The sequence below is a fragment of the Phyllopteryx taeniolatus genome, chromosome 6, assembly GCF_024500385.1.
Source record: "Phyllopteryx taeniolatus isolate TA_2022b chromosome 6, UOR_Ptae_1.2, whole genome shotgun sequence".
NCBI lineage: Eukaryota > Metazoa > Chordata > Actinopteri > Syngnathiformes > Syngnathidae > Phyllopteryx > Phyllopteryx taeniolatus.
In genome coordinates this window covers 5,654,075-5,666,859 of record NC_084507.1, presented here as the reverse complement: position 1 = coordinate 5,666,859, position 12,785 = coordinate 5,654,075, and the positions used below count along the sequence as shown (strand labels likewise).

The 12,785-nt window shown below is 39.3% G+C and overlaps 1 protein-coding gene across 5 annotated transcripts in view; it reads left to right on the top strand.

Annotated features, from left to right (window-relative positions):
* bckdhb (branched chain keto acid dehydrogenase E1 subunit beta) overlaps window positions 1–12,533 on the top strand; it is an 84,178-nt gene extending 71,645 nt beyond the window's left edge. For 2 of the 5 annotated variants that reach the window (XM_061775690.1, XM_061775686.1), the window contains one exon: window positions 1,167–1,790. The gene's annotated coding sequence lies outside the window, so the exon portion shown is untranslated. Of the gene's footprint in view, window positions 1–1,166; window positions 1,791–5,331; window positions 8,486–9,113 lie in introns of those variants that run through there. The other 3 variants (XR_009788846.1, XR_009788847.1, XR_009788845.1) reach the window with 3 other exon arrangements.
* The last annotated feature ends 252 nt before the right edge of the window (window positions 12,534–12,785 follow it).

The window sequence follows — 12,785 nt, the reverse complement described above, 5'->3', positions numbered from 1 at the left end:
TGTAGAAGATCCACTTGTTAGAACACACTTTTGTTATGTTAACAGTGCTGGCTTGGGAGCGGAGAGGTAGGTAGTGACGTAGATACAAAATTTTAATGACCTGATTTCAGGTGTCTCGTCAGAAAAACGTCGGGAACTCAGGAATGCGTGGACGATTTTGATTCATATTTCACGTTTACTGAGGCACCATAGAGACATTACATCCCAAATACTAGAAAAAGTTCGTTTTGCAAAATATGTCCCCTACAAAGAAATGTTGATCTGTAATGTTTTGAGGACCCTAAAGTGGCTGTTTTTTTTTTTGTGTATTGGCATTTGTATTGATTAAAACTGTGCCTTTAAATGGCACAATTTAAAACAAAACATAAAAATGCATTTTTCATTTTACTGTTTTTCCTCCATTAAATAAAGGTGTTCAATATTGCTGGGATGGGTTGCATCCCTTAAATAAAGTGAGTTGCAGCATTTAGGCGATGCTGAACTTAATCTTTACTGTTCTTGTATTCACATTAGCAGCTTTGAGCTTCACATAAATGTTTATGGAGCACTGTTATATTTGTTGGCTGAACTTGAGTGTGAGGCATTACTTTCACCATGTGTTTAAAATATGTTCCTGTGAACAGAGAGCAGACGGCTAGTTCTGTCACAAATCTGTGCACAGGTTCAAAACATCGACATCTCTCACTTAGTGCATGCCCATGTGATTTTGATGTGTGTGGCGTGTCCAACGTAGCATTGTCAATGTAAAACCAGATTTGTTATTCTTCTTCAGCATACTGCCAGCAACATCACTCATCCAGATTATTAATGCCATAAGGCTTTTCCCCCCAGTTCATCGTCATTCAAGTCCAGTGCTAATGCTGAGCAGACTTGGGTGACTCTCGAGGCTACACTGTTGCCTGATTGCTTCCAGGAGGGCTCAATACTCCTGTGAACTGGGGTGCTTTGAATCAGCCACACATTGGTTATCCCTTTTTAATTTTCTTTTTGAGTTATAGTTACTGAAGAGTTGGCCTGAGGGCCACAGAGCCATTAATCACGTTCTCAATCAAATCCGACCGACGTCCTTATTCTCACTGTTCACCATCTCCAGCATGACTTTTCCGCCTCATCTGCCATCATCGCCAAGTGATTCACTTCAACTTTCTCAACCTCTCTTGTTCCAGAGCCAGCTCCTGAAAGCCCTAAACAACGTGCTCCCCATTTTCCTCCTCATGTATCCAATCGATGGAGAGCAGCCAGGAAAAGACACTTTGTTGACCATCCAGTATGAAAGCCGTGTCCAGATGACTCCATGTCCCCGTGTGCCCTCGCAACTAATACTTTTACATGACTTCTGCTCTTAGGGAACCTTATTCTATGATGTCCACGGTGGCAACTATGATGATGACATGATCCATAGTGCATTATTATTTTAGTTGCATTTGAATTTGAGTTCAGCAATAAAATGGCATTCTATCATTTAATAACTCATACTTTCCACTTCTCACAACCCCAGTTCCTTCACACATTTTTTTTTTAGGGAAATAGAGAAAAGAAAATGTGGTATAATCGCCTTTGTTTTTATTTGCTGTGTGCACATTTTTGCCCTGGCAGACTTTATAGTGACGGAGTTCACAACGGTGTCAGGAAATTTTAGAACACAATTTAGTTTACCACATCCTGATGATGGGATAATTGTAGAACATCCACAATGCGTTTAACAAATAGATGAGTTTATTGATTGCATTGGATTGTGTTTTTTTTCCTTAATTGAGTCACTTAAAAATAAAACTGGTTGTAGAAGTGTGTTCATTTTATAGTGCATGATTCCAAATGTCACACCTTTACATCTCCGGTGCTTTATACCCGCTCTATAATGTATTGACCAGTGTAGTGTGAGTTCTTCCACAATCCAAGCAACATGACAATGATTTACCAGTTTCTCTGTCATTAAAGGTGAGTCATGGGCCATATATTTGGAACCTCCTGAGGAATCTTTATACATACAAAACCTCTTAGTCACGGTCCTGACAGCAACTCTGACTTGAAGCAAAAGAATTCCTGGTCTATGTATCAGCAAAAGTAAAAAAAAAAAAAAAACTTTTGTCATATATGTTCAAACTGTATGACATGACAGTACAATATTATAAATCTTGATCTTTTGAAAAATCCTCCCGCTGTGGCCTCCTTTAGCATTTAGCATTACTAGACAGAACGGCAGCATGTTTACCTCCAACCGTTCGTGCTAGCAGTAGCTTGCTAGGCTACATAACGTTTTGTTGCCTGCTCGTATTAAAAGTATGTGAACATACCTCAAGCAAGCCTTAAATGAACGTCCTCTCCTGTCTCGACCACCAACACACATTTTTCCCCATTTTGTTTTTATAATACAATTGGCGCGAGCCACTCTTGTTGTCGTCGCCACGGTAGCGAGTGTATCCGGTCGCATTTGAGTTGACGAGATAAAGCCCACTGATCGTAAAAAACGGGATGCGGTGGTATCGGAATACAAGATTTTATTGCAGTCGTCTGACATAGTGCAATCGTGGAAGAGCAAATTTGTCTTGTACTCTTATCTGGGCATTACGTGTTGTCTGTTCCACACCGCCATGGTTTTAGTCAGATATTTACAGGTCGACGTCAAAAGACACGCGACAAGGCTAAAAATAAACTAGCTTTTGGATTCAAATATACTGTGCATGATGGCGACTCTTAGTAAATGTGTTGCGGTCATTGATTGGCGAATTATGACATTAAAGCCGATCAGCATGAAATGCTAATTATCGGCCGATACTGATAAGGCCGATAAAATCCGTGTAAAGTCTAATTTAAATGTTATTAATATTTTACAATTGATCATAGCGTGACAAGAATAGCTAAACAGAGACTGTAAAGATGGGAGGTGTGATCGATAAGTGTGTCAATCATTTGCACATGCAGCCTCGCGGGGACACATCGCAGCCTCTCGCAGATGCATCGCAGCCTCTTGCAAAAAAGACATAGACAGAAGACAAAACTTAAAAAGATGGAATAGGACAGATCACGGGCAAACTTATACAGTGGGTACGGAAAGTATTCAGACCCCCCTTAAATTTTTCAATCTTTGTTATATTGCAGCCATTTGCTAAAATCATTTAAAATATTTTTTTCTCATGAATGTACACTCAGCACCCCATATTGACATAAAAAAATGGAATTGTTGAATTTTTTGCAGATTTATTAAAAAAGAAACACTGAAATATCACACAGCCATACGTATTCAGACCCTTTGCTCAGTATTTAGTAGAAGCACCCTTTTGAGCTCATACAGCCATGAGTCTTTTTGGGAATGATGCAACAAGTTTTTCACACCTGGATTTGGGGATCCGCCGCCATTCCTCCTTGCAGATCCTCTCCAGTTCTGTCAGGTTGGATGGTGAGCATTGGTGGACAGCCATTTTCAGGTTTCTCCAGAGATGCTCAATTGGTTTTAAGTCAGGGCTCTGGCTTGGCCATTCAAGAACAGTCACGGAGTTGTTCTGAAGCCACTCCTTTGTTATTTTAGCTGTGTGCTTAGGGTCATTGTCTTGTTGGAAGGTGAACCATCAGCCCAGTCTGAGGTCCTCAGCACTCAGGAGAAGGTTTTCGTCCAAGATATCCATGTACTTGGCTGCATTCATCTTTCATTCGATTGCAACCAGTCGTCCTGTCCCTGCAGCTGAAAAACACCCCCACAGCATGATGCTGGCGCCACCATGCTTCACTGTTGGGTGATGAGCGGTGCCTGGTTTTCTCCACACCTACCGCTTAGAATTAAGCCCAAAAAGGTCACATCTTGGTCTCATCGGAGCAGAGAATCTTATTTCTCAACATCTTGGAGTCCTTCAGGTGTTTTATTTATTTATTTATTTATTTTTTATTTTTTTTAAAGCAAACTCCATGCGGGCTTTCATGTGTCTTGTACTGAGGAGAGGCTTCCGACGGGCCACTCTGCCATAAAGCCCCGACTGGTGGAGGGCTGCAGTGATGGTTGACTTTCTAGAACTTTATCCCATCTCCCGACTGAATGAACTCAAATGATTTTAGCAAATGGCTGCAATATAACAGTGAAATATTTAAGGGGGTCTGAATACTTTCCGTACCCACTGTATAACGGTGGCGTCCTATATGCGTACAGCTGCCGCCAGCGTCACCATTCTCACTTGGTCGTCAGGTAAATTGATCACATCTCTTATATTTGTAATTGATTGTACATTTAAAAAATACGACCTCAAAGCGGTAATATTTTGTGTTTGTTAATACTCCATCATGAATAAGTCATGCTTGCAATGTGGCTGACTTGGCGTGCTGCCGTGCACGCACATTAGTAAGCTGGGGGGGAACATTCAAGTCTTGCTAGCAGTTTGAAAACTGTAAGATCTACCTACAGGTTCCCCGCCAGAAACAATTACTCTGCTATGTGTCACAAGGCAGCACTTGTGTTAATAACATAATCAGACAGTCTCATAGAGGAGTGGCTTCATGCTGACATCTGCCCAACTCCAGGATTGCGTTAGAGGACGCAGAAATAACAAGGATGCTGGTGCTCTAACAGAGTGGCCATTGTGTTCTTGGTTACTAAGCTGGCTTAACGCCCTTCATGCTTGGTTTAGACCGGCAGTTGGCTGTACATAGTCCTGGTGTTTTTGAACTTCTTTCATTTACGGATGATAGAGGCCACTGGTCATTGGGAACATCAAAAGCAGCAGATTTATTGGCGTACGCTTCCCCAGATCTATAAGTTTAAATACAATTCCTTTGACTTCATGGTTTGTGGTTTGATGTGCACAGCCAACTGTGGAACCTTATAGAAACAGGTGTGTGCCTTTCCAAATCCTGTCCGGAATTTACCACAGGTGGACCCCAATTAAGTTGTAGAAGCATCTCAAGGATGATCAGTAGATCTGAGCAGTGCACCTGAGCTTAATTTTGAGCTTCATGAAGAGGGCTGTTTTTTTTGTTTTTTTTAAACATAAATTGGCATAAATTGTCATTGTGTATGTGGAAAAATTAATTTTATTCATTTTTGAATAAGACTGGAAGATAAATTGTGAAAAAGGTGAAGAACAATGAGTACTTCCTAGATGCACTGCAGGTTCCTGTACTCCGTCAATTCCAGACTGATTACATTCAAGAAAATGTGTTCACTTTCTTGCTCTGTACTATTTTGATGGTCTGCACATTTTTGTTGCCTTTATATGGCTGCCTGTGTTCCTTTGTAAATGTTTTGTCCCACTGGGTTTACAGTATTGCTGCCTTATGGTTACATTTATGTAGCCTGTGGGGATGGAATCAGCAGCTTCCTAATGAAGCATTTACTTTGATAAGCAGGGTCCCAAGGAGAGGATGGCCTCGTGCCTTGGAGTTTTGCTCCTGAAGTGGTGAACTCGACACATCAGTAAAATTGAGGAGTAAGGTGAGAGTGATTTCAAAGTTTGACTAATGTATTAAAAAGTGATGTTTTCCCTATTGCATCAGGTGGTGGGTGGGACTTTGAAATTTCTCTCAAGGATGTAAAGTTTAAAAGGAACACAGGAATCTGATAAAAGGGATGAGACTACACTTTAGTGTTGTTGAAAGATTTATTCTGTGATGGCGTGACTTAATGGTTAAGTCCCTTTTAAAACAATATTCAAAAGTGATGTGTTGAAGTGTGCTGTTAGACAACAGTAATATACTTTCCCTGGAGTTATTCAGGGGAGCTGCACCAATTGTTGCTGTCTCTCGAACTGTCTGTCTATCATAACAATCCTGGTTCAAGTCATCGATCAACAAAATGTGGGCAAAAGGAAGAAAAAAAAAAAGGCAGCAGCCAACGAAAGTGACATCCAATTCGAAATTGAAGAAGGCTTATTAAAAAAAAGTTTGTTGTTCATTAGCACAGTTATTTATTCATAATTTTTTATTTTATTTATTCATTTGTTATCGTGAAAAGCAAAATGGAAAACTATATACTACTGTATAGTATGTGAAAATCTGTGAAATCTATCAGCAACTGAAAATTGTGAAATCTTTCTTGTACCCCTGAAAACGTACAAATTTAGAATATTGGACATACAGTACCTTGGTAAACTGGTATGAATACATGTGGACATACAACTTTTTGTTCAAAATATTGATGGTCGTAAATTCATACTTTTGGGGGTGGCATAGCAATGAACTGTTAGTTTCAAAGCAACAATGACCAGGCCTTTTTGACAGCCAAATTTCCCCTCTTTAAGTGTAGACCTTGTAAATAGTATCATTGGATTTTCACAGCACTGTAATGTTGCATATTCTAGCCTTTTACGCTGTTGTCTTTCATAACTTTCATAACAGTTCAGATTTACCTCCAGATTGTCTGTAAAAGGTATAGTTTATTAGGCCACTCAGAAAACCTCAATTCAGTTATGTAAACATTGCAAAGTAATTTCCCAAATCAATTTAATGTTAAATTGTAGTGTCTAAGAGTAGTTCAGAATGAATAATTAGAGTTCATTATGATATGCAGTCTAGAGCATTTAGTTAATGAAACCTGCATTGAGTAAGTTGTTTTGCACTACTGACTTTGCAGACCATGTTAGTGTTTTAATATACAGGTACGTCCAGTTACTGAATCCTCACTAACGCATAAGATGTTAAACTTTGATAATTGAACGCTTTTACTAAAACGCCTTTTGTACCTGTTTGGCCACCATAACTCCAGATTGGGGCATATACGACTAAGCTAAAAAATTGCAGAGAACTGTTATTATTCATGTTTTTACATGCACTTAGAGAGTTTTGATTACAACTTTATATGGCAATTTGTGATTCAAACATAATTTCTGCACCACTGCCTTTATGGATATCAGAAAATGACCACATGTACTGTCAACACTGACAGAGGACTTAATTTCTTTTTCTACGTTTTCCAGATAACATTCTTAGGAAGCTCATGAAATAAAATCAGGTCAACATTGGAGATACTGTATAAACTCATCTATCATTTTGGTCACCGTGAAAGCCGGTCCTTTGACCACATAGTGGTGATGCAGCCCCTCCTTTTGGGCGGGGTGGCAAAGATGACCTCTGCTTGGAAGGAAGGCCATAATACCATCTGTGCTCGGATAGTGTGTCATTACACACTATATTTACATAAAACACACAAACCAGGGGTGGTAGGTCCCACCATGAAGCTCCAGGACGTGAGGGTGCTGTGGTACATACTGTACAACCAGAGATTATTGGGGATTTAGAGAACCACTTAGCCTGTCATCTGGCCTCTTATGCATTTTAATGGTTAACTGGGTCGTGTTTTACAACATCATTCCAAATTCACGGCATTTCTAGGATTGTGTTTTTCAACATCCAGCGGATAGTTCATTATAATGACTCCTGCCTGGGACAGTCTGTCCTGTGGTTAAACCTGAATATGACGATGAACTAAATGTTGTTTCAGAAAGAAAATCTGAGGTGGATGTCAAATAAGTTCATTTCAGGTCAACATCATGGAGAGTTTGTTCCCTCCCCCCCCCCCCCCCCCCCATTTGTTTTTGGTAATTTATTAGAAACTCATTCTCTGGAAACACGTTAAGCTTTTCCTGATGAGAAAAACAGCTCAAATGCACAGAGCATCTTATCATTCCCACAGATTTTGACAGCTCGGATTGAAGAGGAGATGCACCAATTACTTCTGGTGCTTTAACTGTCCATCATGTCACTTCACCATGCAATTGAATTCCCTTGAAATACACTTTTTATTTATGTTCACCGTTTAACCTGAATGAAAAGCTGATCTTATTACTAGGCATCTGCATAATGAGACTGACCTACTGGCCTGTAACAGCTGTTACACTGCTGTTTATCATCAGGACAGCCCTCAGAAAGACTTAGCTTGACACAAAGATCAGGCACTGGTTACACAGATTCATCTTCCTTCCACTGAAAAAGAAGCATGCATTAGGAATGTCCATGTAGAGTTCTTTAACCTGAAATCTCTCATAGTATGAGCAAGTTGCGACAAGATGAATGATTCCCTCAAAGCCACTAAAGGTTGGAAATGGGGTTGTCTCTCACTTTTCTCTAAACCATTGACAGGAAATTGATCTTGAAGAGAACTGTCTCTGTGGGAAAGTGCAGAAGCTTCAATCGAGTCATGCAAAAAAAAAAAAAGTACACCTCAGTCTTTGGCTGACAGATATCATGGCAAGCAAAATGCCTTTGCTAGTGCAGCAAACCCATTTGAAAGGGAATTTAAAATATACTATCCTGTTTTCAGAGGCTATTTTAAAACAGAATTTCTTTGTTTTTCCGATCTATGAAAGTGGAAAATGCAGGTCTCAGGGTGACAAGAGTTGAGAACCTCTCTTCTAGATCACATCTGACTTTGTGTTCTTGAGCAGTCTCCTGTGCAATGGAACCATCTGACCAAGTTTTCTGGCAGTCCCTGGTGCCTGTGCGCTTTGGTGGCAACAGATGCGGCGGGTTCCCATGCTCCCTCCGGCTTTTGGGTGCAGGGTTCCAGGTAATTCCATGTATTCTGTGTCCTGGTGGCTTCCCTAGCCCAATACATCAGCAACCATTTGCAACCCAATCTTCAGTTCTGTGTTTTTTTTTTTTTTTTTTTTTTTTTAATAGGCTCAGAGAGGGCAGGCTAAGGTCACCACACTCAAATACACAGCAATAAAACTCGTCTGCTGCAAGACAAAAATGCATGTTGCAGTTCTCTTTAATGTTTTTTTACCACTGTTGGCATAAACCATATATAAACAGCTGTTTTGTTTAAATTCACAGTAAGAGAGAGTTGTGTAATGTGTCTTGTACTGTATGTAGTTTTCCAAAGTGGTTGTTTTTGGTGGTGATGTGTTAATGTGTGCTCTGTGCTGTGATGTGTACTCTATATACACAAATAATTCAACTTCACACTGCCATATATGAAGTTGTGGAATTCTGGGAGTGTATGTGACACGTACACATAAACAGGCCTAATCAAATCCACATTCATTTTTGCCTCGCATCAATCTGCATCAAATTTATGCAGTCCAAGCTAATGAAAGATTCTAATTCTGTGAACTGGTGATTTATTAAAACTGTTAAAAGAAATACTGCGTGCATGTTGGGAAATTGACATGCACTGTACTCTGCCCTCCCAGAGACGTGTCTCCACCGCATCTGGGATCCCAGCCCTCCCGTTCCAGTTCAGACTTGGATTGGATAACTGAATTACGAGAAAGTGTTAATGCTACACTAGATATTTAATATTTTTCCTTTTTGATTTGATGCCTTGGTTGGTCATTTATAAAAGATATTTGAGTTCAGTTCCTTAGACTGTGGTTCATATTTGTGTTATAGAAACAAAAATAATGATGTGTTACACATACAAATCTCACCTCAGTGACAGAAAACAAACCTTTCCAAACCTCAAAAGGGTGTATCGTGTTAAAAATAAAACAGTCAGTTCATTTCCCTATCTGTAACCTTTTGCTCTTCCAGTAAATGGTGCGTGTATGACACTTCACTAGAAACTGAGGGGGAAATCAGCATGTTTTTGTTCGATTAATTCAAAGCTTCATTGCCCCATTAAACATTTACCTGCATTTGCACGCACACGCACACACAGAGTATGTACTGAAGATGGCTTTCGTGTGGTCCACTGGCTCTTTAAGAGTATTCACCACAGATCTAACGACTCAAAACATGTCTATCTGAATCAGTGCTTTCACTTGCACAAGAAAGCTTGTACATGTTTTCTCTATGATCATCGCCACCTTAAATTAAGCAAAAAAAAAAAAGTGTTCTAAATTCAACAATTCTGAAAATGGTTGCTATGGGGATGATGGGCTGCAGGCTTGGGTGACAAAAACATTTGGTCAGCGGGGGTAATTTTGCTTGCATCGCTGACACTCTTTAGACACTGAGTGCAGTTTCACTTCATCCGATGGGTACAGCACTAATTTGTGTGGCAAAGAAATGATTCCCGACCCTAAGGCTCATCACGTGATGCTCACACGTGTCACATCAAGCAGGGGGCCTGTTAGTGGAGCAAGTGTGACGACTCCCTTGTCACAGCAACTGTATCTCAGCGGGAGGAACACGTGAAAGTTGATGCAACGCAAATGCCGACCATCTGGCCAAGTCGAACATTAAGCGGAACAGGATGTTTTGTAAGCTCCGGCTCACGGTTAAGTTTTGTAAACATTGAAAGCTTTTGGTGTGGGAAATATCAAAGTTATGGGTAAAATTAGGTCACTATAGCATTGTTGCATTGAATCCAGTTTTCTTTTTTACTCACAGTCATAATTTGCCAGAAAGCCAAGTTGTGTAGTGAGCATTACAGTAAACACGCAAAGCCTCTGACTACTTTCTTCTTGAAGAGTGGCCATTTTTAAACAATGTTTCATAATCATAATATCGTGTTGTTTTTTTTTATTTTTTTATCTATACCTGTTCTAATGCGTCATGTTGTTTTGTTTTTGGTCTTCTGCTCAAACAATCAATCAAAATGTTTTGGAATTGAGCGAGAAATTCTGAAATATATCCCGAATTACATAACAGATCACCTTCAAATTCTGGTCAGCGTAAACAGAACGAAAAAGAGCGCAATTAAAACAATTAGGGGGAAACATTCAATACATTCAACAGTGCTTTCGAGTCTGCGTCTTTGCTACGGCAAAATATGAACCACAAATATATCCACTTGAGACTTTTGAGACATGCTTTGCGATCTGAAATGCGTTTCAATCTCCCAAAAAAAGTAATGTGAAGCATTCTATTTTAAGGACATACAGTTCAAATTAAGTATGAAGGAGTTCTCCATCCCCCGCGACCCTAGTGAGGATAAGCGGAACGGAAGATGAATGAATGAATGAGTTCTCCATCCCCCAGATGCAGCTGTGCATACTTTTGTGGATTACATAATGTTCACATTACGTTTTTTATACATCTGTTCATTCACACATACTGTACTCAGGCCATCATCTATCTGTCCATTCACATACATATCATTCAACAATCGTATATAAAATAACAAATAATTTTGAATGTAATGCAATCACCACTCATCAAAAACACCTGTCGATTTGATGGATTTGTGTTGTTAAAATATTGCATAAAAACCAAGTACTGTGGTTTTACACTTTCTTAGGTTGTTTGTCAGACAGTTAAATTATTTTTTTTGGGATCTCTCAGATTTTATGGGTGTTGGGATTTGTTTTAGGGGTACTTCAGCTCTCCCCAAAATGGGCTAGAAACACCCATTTGTCAAATCCATCCATCCATCCATCCATCCATTTTCTTCACCGCTTCTCCTCACTAGGGGCGCGGGCGTGCTGGAGCCTATCCCAGCTGTCATCGGGCAGGAGGCGGGGTACACCCTGAACTGGTTGCCAGCCAATCGCAGCCATTTGTCAAATCATTTTTGTCAAAAAAAATTTTTTTTTATTTAATATCCTAGACTGCTCTTTCCTCTGATCCAATGGAATTAACAGCAGCATTTAGATTCTCCCACGTCATTTTTCCCCTTTCGTTGGTAATACCTGCATTAATTGTTTCAAACAGTATTTTTGAGTTTCTTTCCACAAGTTCCTCAAATATTCCTTTCCTCTGCCCTCTTTGCCATGATTTCAGAGCATGAAGTATAGCCCGTTCTTAAAGGGATTGCTGCTTCCATACAGTATATGGTCATTTTGAGGCATTTCCCAATGCAAATGAGGCTAGTATTACGCACTCTTTTTGATAAATGAGCCCCCTGGTCTGGTCCATCCATTTCTGTGCAGTCAGATGGAGCCCATACCAGCTGATTAATGAGGCCCCAGGTGTTGGTGTTTCAACATAACATGCGATGCAGACGTTCTGCTCAAATGTTCAACTCATTCGAAAAAGTTGATAAGACTTACGGCTTCTGGAATGAATGTAGCTGCTTTAGAATATTTGTCTTCATTTGTCTTACAGTATTAGATGTATTGTGGCATGTTTAGTCAGCTGATGTTTACCAGATGTCTGATCGAAAGTTCAAGTCAGCCGTCATTCAAATTGGATTTATCTTCATCCAAAACTTTGTTGTCCATGTGGTAATGCTCACGCTCTGAAAGCACAATGTGATTTAATGAATGTAAACCACTTGTACCTCTTATAGCAAAGGGTTTGAATTTTTAGCGGCATGTCCAAGATATACAAATGTAAATGTAATTCAAAGATTGGTAAAATGTCTGTACAGAGTTAAACTGCAATAGTTTTTTTTTTTTTCCTTCTGGTTTACAAGCAGCTGGCGAAATAAAACATCTCATATAAAAGAATGTAGATGATGTGGATACTCCAAGGAATAGAAATACCTCACATTGTTAATAGATATTGCAAAATATGCTACAGCATACATTTTAAGGGCATGCAAAAAAATAAAAATAATAGAAAGCTGCTGAGTTCAATGGTCAGTTCAGTGCATGTTTCTTGATACTGTAGTGCTTTGCCATATAAACTTACAGCAAGTTTTGATTGAACAGTGAAGCAGTGTTTTAACGTGAGAAGGGAATGTCTACAAAAAAAAGTCTCAGCTGTATATTATAGTTAATTTTCTTTTCTTAAGAAAATGGTATAAATAATTGTACTACTTTAATAATAAAAAATGATAATAATAATTCCCTTTTGAAACAGTAAAATGGTGAATGGTAAAATATCATAGCGAGCAGGATCAGCAATTCGATGGTCCCGACATACCGATTGCTTTTCATTTGATGTTTTTAAATGTGTGGACCAGAAAGGTTTTGTTTTTTAAAATACAAATATTTTATGATCATTATGACTTTACTCATGTGTTTTTACTACAGCGT